The sequence below is a fragment of the Oryctolagus cuniculus genome, chromosome 9 (genome assembly GCF_964237555.1).
Source record: "Oryctolagus cuniculus chromosome 9, mOryCun1.1, whole genome shotgun sequence".
In the NCBI taxonomy this organism is placed as follows: domain Eukaryota; kingdom Metazoa; phylum Chordata; class Mammalia; order Lagomorpha; family Leporidae; genus Oryctolagus; species Oryctolagus cuniculus.
Window position 1 is genome coordinate 6,939,551 of NC_091440.1, and position 25,806 is coordinate 6,965,356.

The following is a 25,806-nucleotide window of genomic DNA, read 5'->3' on the forward strand; positions in this document are numbered from 1 at the left end:
TTTCCTAAACAGGCTTTGAGTTCAAAAAGTAAGATCCGCTTACTTCTTAGCTTTTGGTGAAATGCATTGGAGTAAAAGTTCTTTCCACCATCACTTACGGCTCACCAAGTAGAAAAGAGTTTTTGTCCTCCCATGTATTCAAGAAGAACCAAAATCAAGTGATTGACACAGCGATCTAAAACTTCCATAGCCATTGATTTTTCGCTGCCCCAAACGCTAAGTTGAATCCCTTGTGACTGTTAAACACATAAAGAGGAAAAGAATGCCCAGAGAGGCGATTGTAGAGGTACAGATAGCAGTGCAGCGAGGAGACTGTTTGCAGAAATTATTCTTCCCATGTGTGGACTTGGCCTTTGAAGCAAAGAATTACAACAGGAAATTAGGAGTAGGCTGGCACAGCCTCATAAACAAGCACAAAATTGTGTCAGCACACCAAAATATTTCACTAGCCTGCCCTTCCCCAGGAGGCTCACAGGTGGTATAATAAATGAAATCAGCAATCCCTCTACATGTCTAGCTTCTATGGGTACTTTGGCTCCGTCGACCATTAGTTATTTGTAAGCTGGGGCATAAATACAGACAGGAATTGAATATTTATGTACAGCTCCAGAATCCACCTTCATTAATTTGTCTACCTATGGGGGATATGGCTATGGGGGGAATGGAAAATATTTATTCTGGGAGCCCTTAGTGTAATACATTAAGTATGAATGTGTGCTTTTGGTGGTTGAAGGGAGTCCTGGACCACTCAGCGGGTGTTGGGTCCTTACTGACCATTTATCCTTTTTCTCTTTCCACATCTGAATATAAAACCAAAAAGCAACCTTTAACAGTAGCAAATGGTGACATTGACAGGCTCATCCTATGAGAAATTCCCTAAGTATTTTTTTTATTGGTTTACTGGTAGAAAGTCTCCTATCAGTGCCCTAGTAAATATGTCACTAAACATTTACTGGTCTGTGTATAAATATAACATCTGAGACACCTTTGTTTCTCACTGAACAATTAAATTAACCAGTTGTTGAATCTACATTCTCAGTAGAGTCTTTTGTTTAAAGATTTATTTATTTGAAAGTCAGAGATACACAGAGAGAGGAGAGGCAGAGAGAGAGAGAGGTCTTCCATCTGATGGATGGTTCACTCCCCAGATATACTCGATGGCTGAAGCCAGGAGCCAGGAGCCTCCTCCGGGTCTCCCACTCGGGTGCAGGGTCCCAAGGGCTTGGGCCATCTTCCACTGCTTTCCCAGGCCACAGCAAAGAGCTGGATTGGAAGAGGAGCAGCCAGGACTAGAACCGGTGTCCGTATGGGATGCCGGTGCTTCAGGCCTGGGTGTTAACCCACTGAGCCACGGCGCCGGTCCCAGTAGAGTCTTTTTTTTTTTTTTTTAACAAAAAAAAATATTCAAAGAGTAAATGAAAGCCTACATATCATATCGAGATGCCTAGTTCTAGTCCCATCTTCCTGCCACTAATGCAGGAAACCCAGATAGAGTCATTGCCTCCTGGCTTTCAGGTGGCCCAGCCCCAGCTGTTGCAGGCAATTGGGGGATGAACCAGAGAATGGAAGACCTCTCTCTCTCTCTCTCTCTCTCTCCAGGGATCTTCCTTTCTATTTGACACTCTGCCTTTCAAATTCATACATGTATTAAAAAAAAAAAAAAAAAACTCAGTAATGTTGAAACTCATCAGACTTGTCAACAGAAATTTCTCCTAGAATTAGCTACTGAGTGAAATTAAAACACTGGGCTCCACTTTTGGCTTCTATCTAGAATAAACACCAGTGATCATGAAAGTAAGTCCCTGTGATCTCTACCAATCTAGCAAAACATCTTAATTTCAAGAAGCTAATCATTTTTCAACTTGTCTTTTATCTCAAAAGCAAACATGCTTCAATGACAAGAAAGAGTCTGTCTTATGAATTCTTAAGCCAGTACTTTATAAAATACATTAAGAAGAATTGATAGAAAGCATATTTCTTATTTTGCTGTAAAAGGTTAGTCAAACAGGATACTTCCTGAAAGTATAGATCATTTAAATACTCTTAGAAAAAGTTATCTATCTTATTTATTATATTTCTGTCTCCTACAATAATTTTTTTAAGTGTGATACCAGATCAAGTGCTTGCTCTTTTGGGACTTGAGAATGTCTATTTCATGTTTGTGAGAAGAAATATTAATATTTTTGTTTGTTTTTCACCTATGGAACAAAATGTTTCTATTTATCTCATTAGGCCAAATTGATAAATGGAAGAGAAAATGAGTAGTTTAGAAAAATTTGTTTGGTATATATTAGTGAGCTATTAGAAAAAAAAAAATCCGGCGCCGCAGCTCACTAGGCTAATCCTCCGCCTTGCAGCACCGGCACACCAGGTTCTAGTCCCGGTGGGGTGCCGGATTCTGTCCTGGTTGCCCCTCTTCCAGGCCAGCTCTCTGCTGTGGCCAGGGAGTGCAGTGGAGGATGGCTCAGGTCCTTGGGCCCTGCACCCCATGGGAGACCAGGAGAAGTACCTGGCTCCTGCTATCTGATCAGCACGGTGCGCTGGCCGCGGCAGCCATTGGAGGGTGAACCAATGGCAAAGGAAGACCTTTCTCTCTGTCTCTCTCTCTCTCTCACTGTCCACTCTGCCTGTCAAAAAAAAAAAAAAAAAAAAAAAGGAAAAAAAAAGCTTTCCGTTGTGTATGTGAGTGACAGAGAGTCAGACTTTGTGGAAATAGAAAATGGCCTTGGAAATTTGCATGAGGCAAATGGTAGTACCTCGCTCTTTCAGGTAGGAACTTCTTGTTCTGTCTCACATCAAACTCTTCTGTGGGATAACCTTGTGGCACTGCAGCCCCAAGAAACTTCAGAGCATTGGGTCAAGGATACTTATGGAGTTAAAAGAACTATTGAGGATTATACAAAGGGTATGTCTTGATTGGGATCTCTCAGGTTTTCTGAAAACAGCATACAGATACTTTATATTATGGAAAACATGCAATAAATTAGATTTCAATTTCAGAAGTATTGTATTCCTATAAAAAACAGTTGACGATGAAGTGAGATTTTAACAAATAATGTGTTTTATTTTTCTCAAGAAAAAATCTAAAACTAGTCAGTCCAGGGCTGATTCCTCAGTAACTATTTCTATTCCTATATTTTTTTGTTTAGAATTTATTTATTTATTTGGATGTCAAATTACAGAGAGAGAGAGAGAGAGAGACAGAGAAATTTTCTATCTCCTGGTTCCCTCCCCAAGTGGCTGCAATGGCCAGTGTGTGCCATGCTGAAGTCAGGAGCCAGGAGCTTCTTCCAGATCTCCCACATGGGCAGCAGTGGCCCAAGCACTTCCATAGCTTTTCCCAGGCTATCGGCAGGGAGATGGATGAGAAGTGGAATAGCCCGGACACAAAACAGTACCCATGTGGGATGCTCGCATGACAGGCTGTGGCTTAACTGCTACTCCACAAAGTCTGCCCCTTTTCCTAGTTATTTTAATGGTTGTTTTATTGTAACAGTTGGAAAATAAAATAATAAAACATCCTATTCCCCACTTTTTAAAAGTGGTGACATGATCACATTATTACAACTGCATGATGATTGGATTAGGCCCATATAAGTATGGGCAACATGTAATATGGTTTTCAGAGTTAGTGCTAAAGGAGGGTGACAACCTTCAAAAATAATCTGCAAACAGTGTTGTAGTATATGGTAGTAAAATGACTAGGTAATTGCAACAGAATGAAGAGGGCACATAAATTAAAAGATATAACTTGAAAGAACTAAAGATTTAATTTAATTTGTTACAGGTAGACAAAGAGCTGGTTTAAAGATGTAACCCAGAATTTAGGCTCTAAGTTGTTCTTTATTGCACACTGCTGTGATGGGGCTGCATCATCATCGATCCAAAAACATCATGGCTTAACACAACAAGCATGTATAGTGAAGCCCTCTGTTGTCCGGCTGCCTGAGTTTTGGCTACTCTTGACTTGGCTCGGTTGTTCGATAGATCTGGTTTAGACTGCAAGCTGGCTGAATCTGACTTACATGTTTCATTCTGCAGCACTGAATGAAGCGCTTAGAGCAACCCAGCTCATGATCTGCTCGTCAAACGCACCGAGAGGAGCTTAGGGAAACCTCACTGTGTAAGTGTATTTGACTAAGTGACAAGAGGAAGACTGAGAAGTCCACGTAATCCACTGTGAAGCCTCAGCAAAGCTGTTAGCGCAGAGTCCCTGCAGAGGAATGGGTTGGTACCGATAATTCAGTCTTCCCACAGCACTGGGAAATCACACATTTTTCATATAAAATTGTTAAATACAAAGGCCTACTTAAAAGTTAAGAGTATGAGGCTGGTGGTTAAGTCTAGTGGCTGAGCACTGTTAAGATGCTTGTGTTCCATATCGAAGTGTTTAGGTTCGATCCCTGGCGCCAGCTTCAGACTCCAGCTTCCTGCTACAACACACCCTGGAGGCAGTATTGGGTTCCTTCTACCTACATGGAAAAGCTGGATTGAAGTCCTAGTTCTCAGCTTGGATCCCAGCCCAGGTACTTGCTGGCATTTGGAGAGTGAACTAGCAGGTGCGAGGTTTTTCTCTAAGTGTCTCTTAAATAAGAGTAAATAAGTAGATCATTTTTAAAAACTAAGGTTTTCATAACTTTTTTTTCAAATGCAGTTTTTAAAAAAAGATTCTAGAAGTTTGGGTTGATTTCTGGTGTTTCAATTCTGTTCCATTGGTCTATCCATCTGTTTCTGTACCAGTACCATGCTGTTTTGATTACAACTGCCCTGTAGTATGTCCTGAAATCTGGTATTATGATGCCTCCGGCTTTGTTTTTGTTGTACAAGATTGCTTTAGCTATTCGAGGTCTCCTGAGTCTCCATATGAATTTCAGCATCATTTTTTCCAGATCTGAGAAGAAGGTCTTCGGTATCTTGATTGGTATTGCATTGAATGTATAAATTGCTTTTGGGAGAATGGACATTTTGATGATATTGATTCTTCCAATCCATGAGCATGGAAGATTTTTCCATTTCTTGGTATCCTCTTCTATTTCTTTCTTTAAGGTTTTGTAATTTTCATCATAGAGATCCTCAACATCCTTGGTTAAGTTTATTCCAAGGTATTTGATTGTTTTTGTAGCTATTGTGAATGGGATTGATCTTAGAAGTTCTTCCTCAGCCGTGGCATTGCCTGTGTATACAAAGGCTGTTGATTTTTGTGCAATGATTTTATACCCTGCTACTTTGCCAAAATCTTCTATGAGTTCCAATAATCTCTTAGTAGAGTTTTTTGGGTCCCCTAAATAAAGAATCATATCATCTGCAAAGAGGGATAGTTTGAGTTCTTCCTTCCCAATTTGTATCCCTTTAATTTCTTTTTCTTGCCTAATAGCTCTGGCTAGAACCTCCAGAACTATATTGAATAGCAGTGGTGAGAGTGGGCATCCCTGTCTGGTACCAGATCTCAGTGGAAATGCTTCCAACTTTTCCCCATTCAATAGGATGTTGGCCGTGGGTTTTTCATAAATTGCTTTGATTGTATTGAGGAATGTTCCTTCCATACCCAGTTTGCTTAGAGTTTTCATCATGAAAGGGTGTTGTATTTTATCAAATGCTTTCTCGGCGTCTATTGAGATAATCATATGATTTTTCTTCTGCAGTCTGTTAATGTGGTGTATCACATTGCTTGTTTTGCCCACATTGAACCATCCCTGCCTACCAGGGATAAATCCCACTTGGTCTGGGTGGATGATCTTTCTGATGTGTTGTTGCATTCTATTGGCCAGAATTTTATTGAGGTTTTTGCATCTATGTTCATCAGGGGTATTGGTCTGTAATTCTCTTTCAATGCAGCATCTTTTTCTGGCTTAGGAATCAGGGGATGCTGGCTTCATAGAAAGAATTTGGGAGGACTCCGTCTTTTTAGATTGTTCTGAATAGTTTGAGAAGAATTGGAGTTAGTTCTTCTTTAAATGTCTGGTATAATTCAGCAGTGAATCCATCTAGTCCTGGGCTTTTCTTTGTTGGGAGGGCCTTTATTACTGTGTCAAACATCTACAGCCAACTCATATTTGATCAAGGATCCAAACCAATCCCTGGAGTAAGGACAGTCTATTCAAGAAATTGTGCTGGGAAAATTGGATTTCCACGTGCAGAATCATGAAGCAAGACCCCTATCTTTCACCTTACACAAAAATTCACTCAACATGGATTAAAGACTTAAATCTATGACCTGACACCATCAAATTATTAGAGAGCATTGGAAAAACCCTGCAAGATATAGGTACCGGCAATGACTTCTTGGAAAACACCCCAGAAGCACAGGCAGTCAAAGCCAACATTAACATTTGGGATTGCATCAAATTGAGAAGTTTCTTTACTGCAAAAGAAACAGTCAGGAAAGTGAAGAGGCAACAAAGAGAATGGGAAAATATATTTTCAAACTATGCAACTGATCAAGGGTTGATAACCAGAATCTACAAAGAAATCAAGAAACTCCACAACATCAAAACAAACAACCCACTTAAGAGATGGGCCAAGGACCTCAATGGACATTTTTCAAAAGAGGAAATCCAAATGGCCAACAGACACATGAAAAAATGTTCAAGATCACTAGTAATCAGGGAAATGCAAATCAAAACCACAATGAGGTTTCACCTCATCCCGGTTAGAAAGGCTCACAATCAGAAATCTACCAAAAATAGATGCTGGAGAGAATGTGGGGAAAAAAGGGACACTAACCCACTGTTGGTGGAAATGCAAATTGGTTAAGCCACTATGGAAGTCAGTTTGGAGATTCCTCAGAAACCTGAATATAACCCTACCATTCAACCCAGCCATACCACTACTTGGAATTTACTCAAAGGAAATTAAATTGGCAAACAAAAAAGCTGTCTGCACCTTAATGTTTATTGCAGCTCAATTCACAATAGCTAAGACCTGGAACTAACCCAAATGCTCAGCAACAGTAGACTGTATAAAGAAATTATGGGACATGTACTCTATAGAATACTATACAGCAGTCAAAAACAACGAAAACTGGTCATTTGCAACAAGATGGAGGAATTTGGAAAACATCCTGCTGAGTGAATTAAGCCAGTCCCAAAGGGTCAAATATCATATGTTCTCCCTGATTGGTGACAACTAACTGAGCACCAAAGGGGAAACTTGTTGAAGTGAAATGGACACTATGAGAAACAGTGACTTGATCAGCTCTTGCCCTGACGGTCAATGTACAATGTAATACTTTATTCATTTTAGTATTTTTTTTTTGTTCTAGTACCATTGGTTGAACTCTGTAATTAACACACAATTATTCTTAAGTGTTTAAATTTAACTGAAAAGTGACCCGTGTTAGGAATTTGGAAAACATTATGCTGAGTGAAATAAGCCAATCCCAAAGGGACAAATACCACATTTCCCCTGATAGGTGACAACTAACTGAGCACCGAAAAGGAAACCTGTTAAAGGGAAATGAACATTATGAGAAATGGTGATTTGATCAGCCCTCGCCCTTACTGTTGATGAACAACTTAATATGTTATCCCTCTTAGTACTTTTTTTTTGTTTGTTCTACTTAATACTTTTGGTTGAATACTGTAATCAATACACAATTATTCTTTTATTCATTTATTTTATTTATTTTTAATTTTTGACAGAGTGGACAGTGAGAGAGAGAGAGACAGAGAGAAAGGTCTTCCTTTTCCGTGGGTTCACCACCCAATGGCCGCCCCAGCTAGCGCACTGCAGCCAGCGCACAACGCTGATCCGAATGCAGGAGCCAGGTACTTATCCTGTTCTCCCATGGGGTGCAGGGCCCAAGTACTTGGGCCATCCTCCACTGCACTCCCTGGCCACAGCAGAGAGCTGGCCTGGAAGAGGGGCAACCGGGACAGAACCCAGCGCCCCACCAGGACTAGAACCTGGTGTGCTGGTGCCGCAAGGCGGAGGATTAGCCTATTGAGCCGCGGCTCTGGCCTTACACAATTATTCTTAAGTGCTGAAACTTAACTGAAAAGTGATCGCTGTTAAATATAAGAGTGGGAATAAGAGAGGGAAGAGATGTGCAATTCGGGACATGCTCAAGCTGACTTACCTCAAACGGTAGAGTTAGAAACATACCAGGGGATTCCAATTCAATCCCATCAAGGTGGCATGTACCAATGCCATCTCACTAGTCCCAGTGATCAATTTGTGTTCACAATTGATCAGAATGATAGGACTAAGAACCAAAGGGATCACATAAACAAGACTAGTGTCTGCAAATATTAGCTGATAGAATAAAAAAGGGAGAGAACGATCCAACATGGGAAGTGAGATACACAGCAGACCCTTAGAATGGCAGATATCCTAAACAGCACTCTGGCCTCAGAATCAGCCCTTATGCATGCATATCCGGCTGAAAAGCCCATGAGAGTATTTCAGGCATGGAAAGCCAAGACACTCTGGGGAAAAAAAAAAAAAAAAAACTAAATGAAAGATCTCTGCGAGTGAGATCCCAGTGGAAAGAATGGGTCATCAAAGAAGGAGGTACCTTTCTCTGAAGGGAGGAGAGAACTTCCACTTTGACCATGGCCTTGTCTAAATATGATCAGAGTCGGTGAACTCAGGGGGCTTCCATAGCCTTGGCAGCTCATGACAAGAGCCTAGGGTGATTACTGAGGCCATAAACAAGAGTGTCAATTTGTTAAGTCAACAACAGGTGTCACTGTGCACTTACTCCTTATGTAGGATCTCTGTGCTTAGTGTGCTGTACATTGAGATTTAATGCTGTAACTAGTTCTCAAACAGTATTTTTCACTTTATGTTTCTGTGTGGGAGCAAACTGTTGAAATCTTTACTTAATGTATGCTAAACTGATCTTCTGTATATAAAGAGAATCGAAAATGAATCTTGATGTGAATGGAATGGAAGAGGGAGTGGGAAAGGGGAGGGTTGTGGGTAGGCGGGACGTTATGGGGGGGAAGCCATTGTAATCCATAAACTGTACTTTGGAAATTTATATTCATTAAATAAAAGTTAAAAAAAAAGATTCTAAATATTTTTCCTGTGGAAATTGTGCAACAATTGAAAATTACTTTGGTGATTGGTAAAGTGTTTTTCTGGTAGATGAGAAGGAAGAAATAAGCAATCCAAGCTGGACAAATGTCTCCTAGAACGGGCCGGGCAGAGAGAATTCTACCAAGTGAGACAGCAGGGACACTTAGGGTATTGATGGAGATACTAGCTCCCACTACTTCTGTTGAGGACTCTGACCTCTCACAGAGATCCAGTCTCTAATTATCCACCAAGGGCCATGCTATCCATTCATCGTAATTTAATGTATAATTGGTTCTTATCTTTTCTGTTTAACCAGCACTTTGTATAGATCTTAGTACTTACCTGCATGAATTATAAAGATTTTAATGACAGTTTTCCCCAAGATTTTAGAGAAAATATGCTTTTTAATTCATTCTTATAAATACTAAATATTTAGTATTTTATAGCATAATTATCTTTAGTTTACTTTTAATTAACATGTGCTTTAAATATTGCTTTTTAAATCAGATTCAAATATTTCTAAAAGACTCCCTGTATGTTTTGCCTCAGTGTTTAACTTGGCAAAAAGGTATTCTCTGGCAACATTCTTATTTCCTCATTAGCTTGCAAAGACCCCATTCACTGATGTCACTGGAGAAGAATGGAATCTTTTGGATGAATAGGCCCTGACATCACATCATATAGATGAACTGATTCCAAGAAGTTTAGAACACTATGTATTTACTATCACACAGGTGAGACAGAATCACTAACTAATGTAAGTAACTCTGCTTTTGCAGAAATGACATATATGTTAAGTAATAGTATCCTACAATGTGAATTATTGAATTTTAAATGCATAAAATTGCAAATGTTTTCTTAATGTTATTGTCACATGCACTGGTACAGTTCCAACACTTTTAAGAATCCTGAATTATATTATTTTCAAGTTGTTTATTGCCTTTTTTTTTTTTTTTTTGACAGGCAGAGTGGACAGTGAGAGAGAGAGACAGAAAGGTCTTCCTTTGCCGTTGGTTCACCCTCCAATGGCCGCCACGGCTGGTGCACTGCGGCCGGCGCACCGCGCTGTTCCAATGGTAGGAGCCAGGAGCCAGGTGCTTTTCCTGGTCTCCCATGGGGTGCAGGGCCCAAGTACTTGGGCCATCCTCCACTGCACTCCCTGGCCACAGCAGAGAGCTGGCCTGGAACAGGGGCAACTGGGACAGAATTCGGCGCCCCGACTGGGACTAGAACGCAGTGTGCCGGCGCCGCAAGGCGGAGGATTATCCTAGTGAGCCGTGGCGCTGGCCTGTTTATTGCCTTTTAACTATTAGATTCTTATACCCATTTACTTGTCAGGGAAGCAGAATCTCTCTCTCTCTCTCTGTGTGTGTGTGTGTAGCTACTATGGGTGCTCCAGCTGTTGGTTCAAAATAATGACTCAATAATAATATCACTTATGGAATGAAAGTATGAATTTTGACTCATTGAATTTAGGTCACCTAATTTATCCAATATAGTTTCCGAATTTCAAAAATTGCATTGATTAATAGAGCTCCAAGAGAATTTAGTGTAAACTATCAATAAAATGGGAATTGCTCCACATCACTGAATTAATGAAAGAATAAAGCTTTAGTGACTTTCTCACTAGACAGGTAAATTAGAAACATGTCTTTGACTAACATTTTTTAAAATTTTTATTTAAGGTATACAATTTCATATATGCAGATTTAAAAAAGAAACAATGTATAACATGTAAAAGAAGAAAGTAAATGCGAGGAAAGGAAGTATCACTCTAAGAACTGTGTTTATTTTTTTAACTTAGAAACCTTTTTATTGAAGATATACAATCTTCGTACTTTTCATATATACAAATTTAGAAATATAGTTCTTTCCACTCTATACTTCCTCCCTCCCACATTGCCACACTTCTTCCTCCTCTCTCTCCTATTCCGATTCTTATTTTATACAAAGATCTATTTTCAATTAACTTTATATTCATAAGATTAACCCTACATTGGGGCCAGTGCTATGGCACAGCTATGGCACAGCTGGTTAAAGCCCCAGCCTGCATCCTACATGGATGCTGGTTCAAGTCCCAGTTGCTCCACTTCCTATCCAGCTCCTTACTAATGTAACTGGGAAAGCAGCAGAGGATGGCCCCGGTGCTTGGGCCCCTGCTCCCATGCGGGAGACCCAAAGAAGCTCCTGGCTCCTGGCTTTGGCCTCACCCAGCCTGTTGTTGTGGCCATTTGGGAAGTGAACTAGCAGATGGAAGACCTCTTTCTCTGCCTTGTCTCTGTCTCCATCTGTAACTGGTTTTCAAAAAAGTAAAATAAATCTTAAAAAAAGATTAACCCTTACACTTAGTAAACAGATCAATAAATAATGTGAAAAAAATGTGTTCCTCAAGAGTCAAGACATGTGCTATTCAACGTCATCGCATCTCAAAGTGTCGATTTCCCTTCTATAGATAGATTGCCTTTCAGGTACTCATTAGTTATCATAGAACAGGGAGAACATGTGGTATTTATCTGTTTGGGACTGGCTTATTTCACTAAGTATAATGGTAACCAGTTGCAACCGTTCTGTTGCAAATGACAGGGTTTCTTTTTTTAGTGCTATATATTATCCTATAGTGTACATATACCATAATTTCATTATCCAGTTTTCAGTTGATGGACATTTGGATTGATTCTATATCAGCTTTGTGAATTGAACTGCAAAAAATATGGGGGTACAGATAACTCTTTCATATGATGATTTAATTTTATTTAGGTAAATTCCTAGGCTTTGGATGGCTGGGTCATATGGTGGGTTTATAATTTGATTTCTGAGGTATCATTGGACTGTCTTCCACAATGGCTTCACTAGTTTGCATTCCCACCAACAGTGGATTAGGGCACCGTTTTTCCCACATCCTTGCCAGCATTTGTTGTTTGTTGATTTCTGTATGACAGTCACTCTAACTGGAGTGAGGTGAAATCCCATTGTGCTTTTGATTTACGTTTCTCTGATGTTTAGTAATCCTGAGCATTTTTTAATGTGTCTGTTGGCCATTTGAATTTCCTCTTTGGAGAAATGCCTGTTGAAGTCCTTTGACATTTTATTAATTGGATTGTTTGTTTTGTTGTTGTTGTTTCTTGAGCTCTTTATAGATTCTTGAAATTAATTCTTTATCAGTTGCGTAGTTTGCAAATTATTTCTCCCATTCTATCGGTTGCCCCTTCACTTTGCTGAGTGTTTCTTTTGCAGTGCAGAAGCTTCTAAGCTTGATGAACTCCCATTTGTCAATTTTGGCTTTGATTCCCTTTGGTTCTGAGTTCTTTTCCAAGAAATCTTTGCCTATGCCAATGTTTTGCAGAATTGTCTCAATGTTTTCAAATAATTTGATGGTAATGCATCATAGATTTAGGTCTTTGATGCATTTTGAGTGGATTTTTTGTATAAAGTGTGAGGTAGGCTTCTTGCTTCATACTTCTACATGTGGAGATCCAGTTTTTTCAGCACCATTTGTTGAAAACACTGTCCTTGCTCCAGGGATTGATTTTAGCAAATTTGTCAAAGATAAGTTGGCTGTAGATACATGCTTTTATTTCTGGAGTTTCTATTCTATTCCAGGGTGGTGGTGGTGTTTTTTTTTTTTTTTTTGCCAGTACCAGGCTGTTTTGATTATAGCTACCCTGTTGTATGGCTTGAAATCTGGTTTTGTGATGCCTCAGGCTTGGTTTTTGTTGTATAAGTTTGCTTTAGCTATCTGGGGTCTCTTGTGCTTCCATATGAATTTCAACATTGTCTTTTTCTAGATCTGAGAAGAATGTTATTTGTATTTTGATTAGAATCACATTGAATCTGTAAATTGCTTTCAATAGTTTGTACATTTTGATGATAATGATTCTTCCAATCCTTGAACATGTTTTTGTGTCTTCTTTTATTTCTTTCATTAATGTTTTGTAATTTTCATCATAGAGACCTTTGATATCCTTTGTTAACTTTATTCCAAGGTATTTAATTTCTTGTAGATAAGTGAATGGGATTGATCATAGACATTGTTTCTTAGTCATGGCCTGTCTGTGGATGCAAAAGCTATTGATTTTTCCATGTTGATATAATATCTTGCCACTTTACCAACTCTTTTATGAGTTCCCATAGTCTCTCAGTAAAGTCTTTTGGATCCCCTATTTACAGAAACGTGTCTTCCGAAAATTAGGACAGTTGGATTCACTCTTTTCCATATTACATGTTGCCCATACTTATATGGGCCTAATCCAATCATCATGCAGAGGTAATAATGTGATCATGTCACCACTTCTAAAAAGCGGGGAATTTAGGATGTTTTATTATTTTTTGATTTTTTTCTTTTTCTTTTCTTTTTTTCTTTGCCTAATGTCTCTAGATAAAACTTCCAGGAATATGTTGAATAGCATTGGTTAGAGTGGGCATCCTTGTCTGGTTCTGGATCTCAGTGGGAATGCTTCCATCTTTTACCTATTCAATTGGATGCTGGCCATGAGTTTGTCATAAATTGCCTTGATTATATTGAGGAATATTCCTTCTAAACCCAATTTGTTTATGGTTTTCATCATGAAAGGTTATTGTATTTTATCATTTGCTTTCTCTGCAACAAATTGAGATAATTATATGGATTTTGTTCTTCAGCTTGTTAATGTGATGTATCGCATTTATTGATTTGTTAATGTTGAACCATCCCTGTGTACCAAGGATAAATCCCACTTGGTATGGGTGAACAATTTTTCTGATGTGTTCTTGGATTCAATTGGCTAATAATTTGTTGAAGATTTTATACTGATGTTCCTCAGAGAACTTGGTGTATATTTCTCTTTCTCTGTTGTATCTTTCTCAGGTCTAAGAATAAGATGATGCAGGATTCATGGAAGAAGTTTGGGAGATAGGCCTCCCCTTCAGTTGTTTTGAATAGCTTGAGCAGAATTGGAATTGGTTATTCTTTAAATGTCTGGAAGAATTCTCTTCCAGGCCAGCTCTCTGCTGTGGCCAGGGAGTGCAGTGGAGGATGGCCCAAGTACTTGGGCCCTGCACCCCATGGGAGGCCAGGAGAAGTACCTGGCTCCTGCCATCGGATCAGTGCGGTGCGCCAGCTGCGGCAGCCATTGGAGGGTGAACCAATGGCAAAAAAGGAAGACCTCTCTCTCTGTCTCTCTCTCTCACTGTCCACTCTGCCTGTCAAAAAAAAAAAAAAAAATGTCTGGAAGAATTCAACAGTGAAGCCATCCAGTCACAGGCTTTTCTTTTTTGGGAGGGTCTTGATTGTTGATTCAATCTCCCTCTTGGTTATTTGTCTGCTTAGGTTTTCTATTTCTTCATGACTCAATTTTGGTAGGTTGCATGTGTCCAGGAATATATCCATTCTTGCTAGGATTCTCTAGAAAATTTTTTTAACAAATAGCTCTTTGTACTAATTCCTGATGGTTCTATTTCTGCAATGTCTGTTATATTTCCTTTTCATCTCTTAATATATTGATTTGGGTCTTCCCCCCATTTTTTGGTTAATTGGCCCAATGTTGTATCAATTTTCTTTATTTGTTCAAAAAATAGCTCTTCATTTCAATAATCTTTTGTGTTTTCTTTTTTAATTTCACTATTTTGTTTATTTCTAATATCAGTTTTTTTTTCTAATTCTAATTTTGGATTTGGATTGTTGTTTTTCTAGGACCTTAAGATGCATTGATAGCTCATTTATTTGTTGCCTTCCCAGAGTCTAGATGTAGGCACCAATTGCTCTAAACTTCCCTCTTAACTCTGCTTTTGCTGTAACCCATATGCTTTGATATGATATATTGTTGTCTTCTTTTATTTCCAGGAAATTTTTGATTTATCTTTTTACTTTTTTCTATGGCCCGCTGTTTATTCAGGAGCATATTGTTCAGTCTCCACGTATTTGCATATGTTCTATAAATTCTTGAGTTGTTGATTGCCAGCTTCATTTCATTGTGATCAGAGCAAGTGCAAGGTATAATTTATTTTTTTTTGACTTTCCTAAGTCTTGTTTTATGGCCTAGCATTTCGTCTATACTAGAGAAATTTTCATGTGCTGGTGAGAAGATAATTAAGTTTCCAAAACAAAAGAAGGAGAGGAAGGAATGGAAAGGCGGAAGGGAAACAAAAAGTGAAATCACTCTGAGAAGCAATAACATTGAACAGCACTTGTCTGGACTGTTGAGGAACAGTTTTATTAATTTTTTCATTTTACTTTATTTCACTTTTTTGTCTTCTTTTCTTTCTTTCTCTTTCTTTTTATTTCTCAGACTAAACAGGAGAGGGGTGAGGGGGAGGGGTGGGGAAGGGGGTGAGAAGACAGGTAAAGTTAGGAAGAATTACTACATTGCAAATGTTATATTTACCATATACATACAAATAAACAAAAAAGAAGTGAAAGAGATATTAATCAAAATAAACTTCAGTCAAGATGCAGTAAAAAAAATTGAAAGTGTGGAAACTTTGCAGGAGAGACTAATGAATGCCAGTGGTGCCAGTGAATGATGGAGTAAGTAAATATAGCTTGCTAAAACACGTTACTCAATAAAATAGATAAATAAAATCAAATTAGAATGGTGACACTCAGAATAATAGGAGAACTAAACCCACAGAATGTCTTAGAAAATTTGATAATAATTATTTATTATCTGAGCAGTATGATTAGTCAAATAATTCTGCTTTAAAAATACCCTGACTTAGGTAAGACCATATATTACATTTGAAAAGAAAAGTGCGACTTCCATATCAGTGTGACATTATCATGAATATTTAATAAAATTTCCAGTAAGAATTTACTCAATTTTTCCTAGAGGATGTAGTTACATCCTGAGTGTTTGACTTCACTAACTTCTGATTCTTTCTGTTTTTACCATCCATGTCTTAAATTAGGGGAAAATGATTTATTTGCATTATTCTTTCCCTGAGACGTCAATCCAAAACTATTACTCTTTTAAACAATAAGTAGATTTTGTTCTGATTTATACAACAATACATTGTTAACCAAAAAAAACAAATGACTCAAATTGTAGAATGATGTTTTGTTAGCATGGTCAGGCTATGTTGTTGAAGTATACACCTTTTTCTGCCTTCAAAACAACCAGTATTAGTCATTTTTTTCATACTGTTCCTCGAGTAAAGCACTTATATAAAGGAAAATAGAGGATCAAGGGAAACATAACATCTGCAGTTTGCTGGTACAAATGTCCTCTTCAGTCAGAGCCAAGCTCAGCTGAAGAACCAATTTGTCAAATATGCTCGCAAACCAAACAGTGGTGATATTCCTTTAGAGAATTTTCACACTGAAAATATTTATTAGCTTTGTGCTGATGGCACCAGTCAATCCTAATGTCTTTGGATCCTAAATTTCTCTAAAGAAAACTATAAAAAAAAAAAAAAAGAGGGATAGAGAGAAACTTGTTTTGGCCAATATCACCTGTCAATCAAATAGCAAACCATATTTATCCATTTTAATGCCAACAGTTTCTGCCCAGCTATCTGCTCTTCTCTCTCTAATAGTGATTTTGTGGTAGGGCTGATTATACTCACGCATCTTTGAAATCACTAGCACCTTGAAAATCAGGTTCTTCTCTACTGAAATCCACTGGGAGAGAGTGGATATTGGTTTCTCGGGAAATTTCTGACTGAACGGCTTAGGTCACATGCATGCTTTGAACCACTCACTACAGCTAAGAGAAAACAATGGTGTTAATTGGCTCTCAAGTATCCTATGATTGGAGATGGTCTTATGTTCAGTACTGAGTAATTAGTTGTGAGAGGGTTGGTTCCTTCACGTCAACAAAATTAGCATAGCGTTGCTACAGGATTGGAAAATCACGCTAATAGGTAAATAAATACAGCAAGATTGGAGTAGGCATTTGTAGTGATGGCTAAAATGGCACTTGCACTGCTTGTATTATATACCAGAGTGCCTATGTTAGAGTCCCTGCATTGGTCCAATTCTAACTTTCTGTTAATGCATACCCTGGGAGGGAGCAGATGATGTTTCAAGTACGTGGGCTCCTGCTGCCTATTACCTGGACTGAATCTCTAGTTCCTGGCTGCAGGCTGGCCCAGCTCCAGTTCTTGTGGACGTACGGAGGAGTGAACCAGTGAATGAGAGCTCTCTCCATTTTCCTATCACTCCATCTCTGTGTGTGTCTCTACCTCTCACATAAATTTTTAAAAAAATTTTGAAAAGCAAGATTATAAACCACATATGTAAGCCATACATATTTTATTTTTTTCCTCAACATATCAGAAAATCTACTATTCAGAGCTCACTTAATAAGTGTACTTCTCTGGGATATATAAGAATCACTGGCAAAGTAAATCACACAGGAACTATAGGCAGGCTATCTAACTTGAACTTTTAGTCCTTCTCATTTCTAAAGTTAAGAGATAACATCCCGTATATTTCTTTTCCTCCCCCAGGCCATCACAGTCAAATACTCCTAGAGAGCCTGTTATGTGCTTGCAGATATGGACATGAACAGACAGGTAGTATGCAGTTCTCACATAGCACTTAAAATCTCCACTCACTCTTGAAGTTTGAATGGGGATCACCCATGCATATGATGAGAGAAAGCTTTCAAAGAAGAATGAAGATTAATGATAAATAAAACAGTGTTGGCTTTTCAGAAATTACAAGAAGCTCCATTATTTAATCCAAGAATATTAATAGGGAAGATGAGGCGATGATTGGTAGAAATTGAAGGGAACAGGGAAAACAGCATTGGTGGGTCAGAAAGAAGGCCCCTTCTATGTAGTAGAAATGAAGCCAAACTGAGGAGGAGGAACAGAAGCAGGATTAGAGAGGTGGACACAGATTCTATAGGACTTGAGGAAGAATTAAATTGAGCAGATAAGGAAATTAGAAGCAGGAGAGGGTGGCCTGGTTTTCTGACTTTGAGCCCTGGTGAGTGGTAGAACAAGATAGTGCTTGAAGGGAAAGACTTGGCCAGGGGGTGAGTTTCATTTTAATTATGCTAAGTTTGGAGTATGTGAGACATTTGGGTGGAGAGATCTAACTGTCAGATTGATGCATTTGTCTGGAACTTGTAGAAGAAACTAGGTGTCTCTGTTCTTGGTTATCAGTATGTCTGTGGCAGCCAATGACTGTGAACAAAGTCATGAAGAGAGAGTGTTTTGAATGAGAAGGAAGCAGATAGAAGACACTTTGATGACACTCGAGGCTGAATGATGAATTGAAGGTACGGAAACAGTCATGAAAGGTCAGAGAGCTAAAATCATATTTGAGAAGAAGAGAGTGATCAACATAGAATGTAAAGGGTCAGACACTGGAAAAGATAAGCAGTCAAGTTTTGTTAGAAGCTGCCTTGGCCATACCCTGGCATTACTTAGAATACCTTCTCATTCGAAGTCGCATTTTTAAAAGTAGCATTCTTAAATGAACATTTTTTCTTCTTGTTTAAGATGATGTATTGATTCCTAAGTCATGCAGCCTTTACCTTGCAACTGGCATTACCTTAGAGGTCCCCAACTCTCATTTTATTTTCTCTCAGATCAGAACTCTGAGGTTCAGAGTATGTCATGACTGATTCAGGGTTCTACAGTAAGCTGTAACAGGACTGCGATTCTATAATTTTTCATTTCAGCCACCTCTCTCTGTAATCTTCCACAATTTATCCTCCAGATCTAAATCATAATTCTTGTTCTGTTAAGTAGATATTCCCTTTCATATCAAGTCCTCCGGTTTTGAAATCCCTTCATTCTTGTCAGCTAGCAATTCTCAGACATCCTTTTCTTTTCTCTTGACCTGTATATCATAAATACCAATCATTTTCTCTGTCAACATGATGGATACTGTCATCTCTTCTCCTCTACTTCTACCTGACCATGAAATCTATATATCAAGATCAATCCTAGGAGCTCTCTTTTTGGTCTCCATTCCTGTGCTGCTGAATACAATGCTGCAAGTACATGAATGGATTTAACTCTAATTCTTCCCATCTAAACCCTTCTTTTTTTAAAAGATTTTTTATTTGAAAGTCAGAGTTACACAGAGAGGGGAAAGGCAGAGTGGAGAGAGAGAGAGAGAGAGAGAGAGAGAAATCTTCCGTCCGATGGTTCACTCCCCAGTTGGCCGCAAAGCCAGAGTTCCACCCATCCAAAGCCAAGAGCCAGGAGCTTCTTCTGGATCTCCCATGCGGGTGCAGGGGCCATCTTTTACTGCTTTCCCAGGCCATAGCAGAGAGCTGGATTGGAAGTGGAGCAGCTGGGTCTTGAACCGGCATCCATATGGGATGCTGGTGTTTCAGGCCAGGGTGTTAACCTGCTGCGCCACAGCACTGCCCCTAAACCCTTCTTGACTGCATAATCCCAAGCAGAAAATATTTTTCCTGTTCCTGGTCAGCACTTCCTGTGCCTTTTCTTGATGGAAACTCAACTGTGTTCCTATTCGTCACAAGCATACTTAGATCACAGCAACTAATATCCTCCCCCTGTCCTTTGTTCAGTATCAGTTTGTTCCAATCTCTATCACTGCTTCAAGAATATTACTTATCCGTCATCATACTGATCTCTTCAACCTCTAAATTCTTACACTTTACCAGGACATTTTCCACAGTCACTAGCCATGTTTGTTTTATTTTTAAGTAAAGGAAATTTCTATAATTTATATTAACTCTGGTCTGTCATTCTTCCTTATTCCTCCTCTTCCTTCTGTTCTATTTCTTCCTCCTCCTTTCATTTCAAAGAGAACACTTTTGAAAAGAGTTTGTTCTCACAGCTTCAAATTTTTCATTTTCAAACTACGTCTCAGTTCATTCAAGTCCACTGCAAGCGACTCTTACTGTCATGAGGATGTATAACTCAACTAATGTTCACAAACAATGGTCTGACAATGTAAGTTCAGTATGTGGTCATCAGATAATGCTTGGATTTCAGCAGTGAAATCAATCTATTCAAATGTTCTCAGTTCTATGTATTAACATTTTCTGGGGAGTAAAATATATGCTCAGATCAATTAAATGATGATACTTCTTTTGGTAGCACCAAAGCAGTAGTGTTTTTTTGTCCAATTGTAATGTGCAGTAGGTGAGGAGCTATGACCTGGATACTGACACAGCTAAGCAAAAGGTTAGATGAATCTCAATGGACAGAGAGGACACAACTGAACATAGTAGGGGTAGAGCTTTCATGGGAAAAGGCGGTGCTAGAAAGGACCCTGGTGTTCAGATCTGGAAGAAGAGATGAGAAGTGACTCAACCATAAGGGAAGTTTCCTGAGAGAAAGAGAGTCGCAAGAAAAAAACGTACTCGAAAGAGAATCAAATCTCAGTCAACCCAGAGTGGTCAGAAGCTTCATATTCACAAGATTTGAGTTTGCAAAATCATTCCTGCATTCTGGGTGGGATTCTAGAAGTCACAGGTGAAGATGGGAGGAGCGGTAGCTGATCTTCAATGGAATGCTGCTCATACAGGAGAAAACCTAGAGAAACACCGTGATCAAAGTTGGTGCAAGCAGCCAGGGAGCGTGTAGGGACCTCATGGCTCTGAGGTTCACATTTCCAGTCAGTGAGGCCAATTGTCCCTTGTACTCTATTGCAGATGTTACTCTGTGAAAGAAGTGTTAAGGTCACTTAAACGTTCCTCCTCCACCATGGGAAAGGTCATCCCCTCAAAAGGAAGCATACATGGTATGGGGTACTCTGATTAAAGTGGAAAGTAGACCAAGACAAGGAAATCAGCAATTATGGAAATCTTGCCACTCTGTCACCAGAAACAAGCCTCTACACAAATAATTTTGATCAATGTTTGATACAATAAGTGAAATTGGGCAATTAACACAATATGACCTAAGAATTCCCAGTATATTATCCCTAAAATTGTATGTCTGGGTCTGTGTGCACATGGGTTTCATGACCAGTATGAAACAAGACTGAGAGACTCTAAGATCAATAGAACTTGGAAACTGAATTCAGATTCCATGTGAACAGTATTTTTGTCCGTATCTTCCAATGTGTTTTTTCACAGTTTTATGTAGAAATACCTGGCCCACTATGTAGTGTTCAGCACTGGTATAGCTGGAATGGCCTAAAGAATAAGAAATGCTAGCATTGGAAGAGGGCTATACAGCAGGCAATAGCTTTAAGTGGAATTTTTAAATTAACTATATAATAACACACTTATTTTTTAAAGATTTATTTATTTTATTTGAAAGTCAGAGTTACACATAGAGAGGAGAGGCAGAGAGAGAGAGAGAGAGAGAGAGAGAGAGGTCTTCCATCCAATAGTTCACTCCTCAGATGTCCTCAACAGCCGGAGCTGTGCCAATCTGAAGTCAGGAGCCAGGAGCTTCTTCCAGGTCTCCCATGAGGGCGCAGGGGCCCAAGGACTTGAGCCTTCTTCTACTGCTTTCCCAGGCCATAGCAGAGAGCCGGATTGGAAATGGAGCAGCCAGGACTTGAACCAGCCCCCATATGGGATGCTGGCACTTCAGGCCACGGCGTTAACCCGTTGTGCCACAGCACTGGCCCCGATAATAATACATTTAAAGCTTTCACTTCATAGTAGGATAATTCAGTATTGTCTTATGACTTTATAATCTTGTTTAACCTGCATCAAAGAATCTTCTGGGGGTGAGCATTTGGCCTGGCAGTTAAGCTTTGGATTAGGATGTCCATATCCATATTGGTGCCTGAGTTCAGAACCTGTTTCTGAATCCTGATTCCTGCAATGGTCTCCTAACAAGTTTAATTCCTGTCAACCACATGGGGATCCTAGGTTGGGTTCCTGGCTCCTGGCTGTAGTTCCCTGGACACTGAGGGCATTTGGGGAGTCAATTAACAGATAGGAGGTTTCTGTCTCTCTGGATATCTAACCTCTCTCTTTATTTGCCTCTCAAATAAAAAGATAAAAAAATTAAATGATATATAGGCATAGGACCCAAATATAGACATTTTACAAAAAGAACCTTTCAAGATGTCTTTAATGAGACCTTCCTTTACAGAGTCAATCGTGTTTGACCCTTCAGTCAAAAGGCTTATGCTGGGGCCAGCACTGTGGCACAGCGGGTTAAAGACCTGGCCTGAAGTGCCAGCATCCCATATGGGTGCCAGTTCTAGTCCCGCTGCTTCTCTTCTGATCTGGCTCTCTGCTATGGCCTGGTATAGCATGAAGGATGGCCCAAGTTCTTGGGCTCTTGCACACGCGTGGGAGACCCAGAGAAAGCTCCTGGTTCCTGGCTTCAGATCAGCACAGCTCCGGCTGTTGAGGCCATCTTGGGAGACAGCCAGTGGATGGAAGACCTCTCTTTCTGTCTCTACCTCTCTGTAATTCTGTCTTTCAAATAAATAAAATAAATCTTCTACAAAAAGGCTTATGCTGAAAATTGGTTAAACTTTGTGTGAGACATGGTTTTCTTACTGTTGCTTTAACATATATTTGGGGGTGAGAGGTATAAATACAGTCATGTTTTGGGAAGTTTGTAGGGCTGGCAGGATTTAATTGGCAAGACTTTAATAAATGGAATTTTATGCTATAAATTAAGAAACACAAATCCAAACACAACACTATGTTAACAGTATGTGGTTGGTGAAATATCACTTTTTACTGGAATTTTCTTAGAGACTTCACAATAGCACTAGGTTTTTAGCTGCAGATCAAAATATCAGTGATTTCAATATATATAGAAGTAATATGAAGAAATATATCCTAGGTGAAGTTTGGGAATTAGCAAACAGTAGCATGCCAGAAAGGGATGATGCTCTCACGTCATTCTACTTCTGCTAAGGCCAGAAGGTAGTTAAATAATAGATTACCATGTCTGTAAAATTAGAAAGAAGATTTTGATCTTTGTGGGCAATGAGTTATCTCTGAAATGTCCTGAGAACTGGTCCAACAGAAGCAGTGTGGTAGTCCGGAACCAGGAGCCTGGAAAGCGCGAGCAGGTAGAGGGAAGTCACTGGTTAACAGATTCTGTACCTGTCCAAGTCTTATGTACTGGTTGCTGTGTTGGTATGGGTTGCTGTGCTGAAATTCAAGAAGCCCAAATGGATGGTTCTTAGTAACTATCTGGGATATGAAGAAGATGAAGAAGTATAACAGAAAACCAAAGGTGGCCACAAGTGACTGACCGTTAATACCATCAATATGTGAGAGGGCTGAATGTAACTGAATGTAACTGAATTCTCCTTACAGAAGGAACATAATTTTGGGTATTTTCTGATACTCAACTTATTAAAAGACTTATCTGAGTTTTCTGGAGTTTTAAGTCACTACTCTTTTTTATTTATTTATTTATTTATTTATTTATTTTTGACAGGCAGAGTTAGACAGTGAGAGAGAGAGAGACAGAGAAAGGTCTTCCTTTTTCCATTGATTTATCTCCCCAAGTAGCCGCTAAGGTCAGTGCATTGGGCCAATCCGAAGCCAGGAGCCAGGTGCTTCTTCCTGGTCTCCCATGGGGGTGCAGGGCCCAAGGACCTGGGCCATCCTCCACTGCACTCCTGGGCCACAGCAGAGAGCTGGTAAGTCACTACTCTTAATGACTTTTACTAATTAGGAAGGTTGTATGAACCCATATATAACTTAAGTCATTTATACATGTCATAGGCCCTATTTTCCAAACAGCTGGTACAAAGATTTTGTAAATGTTTTTAAAATTGAGAGGATTTGCCATCTAGCTTTTAATATTTAAGGAGGCATGCTACTATAGTTTCTCAGTTCATTTGGATATTTTGTGACATTTTCTTTGCTCACTATATCATGTCTAAATTCTTTCTGTTTCCTGAGTTGTGAATATCATGATTTAAATCCTCATAAAATATCACTAAAGAAACCTTGTAGCTCCAAGTAATGTAATAATGAGTGTCTCTCGATGACTTAAGATAATATATGTAGAGTTTTCTGCCACAGTCTCCTCTTAGGAATTTTAAACTTCAGTCTAAGTATTTAAAATGAAGTAGACTATAGTTGCAACTGACCTCACTTGGTTACAAGAGTTCTGTATCCCAAAAGCCAGCAAGTTGCAAATTATACGTATAGAATACATTGAACCAGTGTTTTCAGTGGTTTGAGAATGCGACTTTTATGCTGGGTCACCTACTCTAGAATTTTTGGATTCTAGATAAATGACTTATTTTGCCTGTACTTCTGCTTGCTAGGTAATTCCCTACAACAAGTGATTTTTATCTTTTATGTGTTTCTTCCAGAGCTAAAATTACCTGGGTATTAAGTTTATAATTTTATTCTTAATATTTATCAAAATAAATTTGTAACCTGAAGTCACTTAATACCTTTGTCATGCAGGAAAGTTTGAAATCATCCCCCCCCCGCAAAAAAAAATCTGAAAGAATAAAATAGAATATATATATGAAACATGATTGGGGATCTTACAAAATTCTAAAGACCAAAGCTGAGCAATTTCTCTGTCTTGCCATTTAAAGCCTCTATCCTGGTACATATGTATTTCATGTATATTTGTTCCTTTATATAAGTAATAGTAATAATAAACAAGCAGTGGCCCGGCAGGTGGTAGCGGTCTGAGTCCTTTAAGTTCTACTTGTTCCCCCAACAAACCACTCTGTGGCTTCAGCCAACTTTCTAATAAAGTTCTAAATCTCCTGGATTGCAGGTTCTCTCGCTTGTTTCATGCTTTAAAACTCTGTCATCTGACTTCCACTCCACAGTCCCAGCAAGCATGACTTTCTGACGAAGAAGCATGGGTTGCAGCCAGTGCGGGCACTGGTCACTACGCACAAGTTCTTTGGTCCGACCCTGTGAAGCCACACACCTCTGGTTCTCCTCATGGTTGTGGTGCTTCTTCTCCATATCCTATCACAGGTGGATATCAATACCCACCAATAGTGGATAAAAACAAACAAGATTATTTTTTCACCTGACATGAAACCTGGAGTTGAGACTTTCTAGGCTGTTGTCGATGTCGCTGGAGACCTGGGCACTTTCCGTCTTCTGCTCCATCTGCCCTATCCTTCTGGGTTTTGCTGTCATGTTTGTTCCCTTCTGGAAACCGTGCAGAGCTGGAATTTCAGGGACAGTCCTTGTGTCTATACTTTAGGCACAAAGAAAGGGACAAAGACGAGTAAACTCCCTCTGTTCCCATTTATCAGAAAAGTACAGAACTTGAACCGTCTTCATGGGAGGGAGGCTGAGAGGTTTAGGATTAAGCCAGTTGACTTCTCTGTCCAAGCTTGGTTTTCCCTAGGAAGAAAGAAGGGCTGAAATGTTAATGGTTAAGTAATTAACATTGTGTCTCTTGGCGATCCTGGCAGGATTTCTGTCCTCTTGTACTTGTAAGTGTTTGTGTTTCTGGAACTTGTTCTTTGACCTCTCTTCACGAAAAACTGCATGCTACTCCCAGAGGTCCCATATTTTATCTTGAATTTAAGCGTGGTCCCTGTGATGCTGATGTCCAACTTTTCCTGGCTAAGATTTCAATATTGTAGGTCCAACTTCTGAGGTTTCTCCTTCTGATTTCCCCGCACATGCTTTCAACAAAATTTATTCAGTGTTTTTCCTTGAACCTGCCATTTATCATCTGTTCCCTCCTTGATTCTGACACTATAAAAATCAACCAACCAAGAAACTCAGCTTTTCCTCTCTCTCCTTCAACTCTTGCAGCCAAATGAATTGCCAAGTCTCCTTTATAAAATCTCCTAACCTCCCTTGGGGTTAAATACTCACTGTCATTCTCAAGACCACTTTCTTGGTTAAAAGCTCTCTTAATGGGACGGTATTGTCATGTAATGGGTTAAGTAGTTGCTTGTGACACTGCCATCCATGTCTGAGTGCCAGTTTGAGTCCCAGCTGC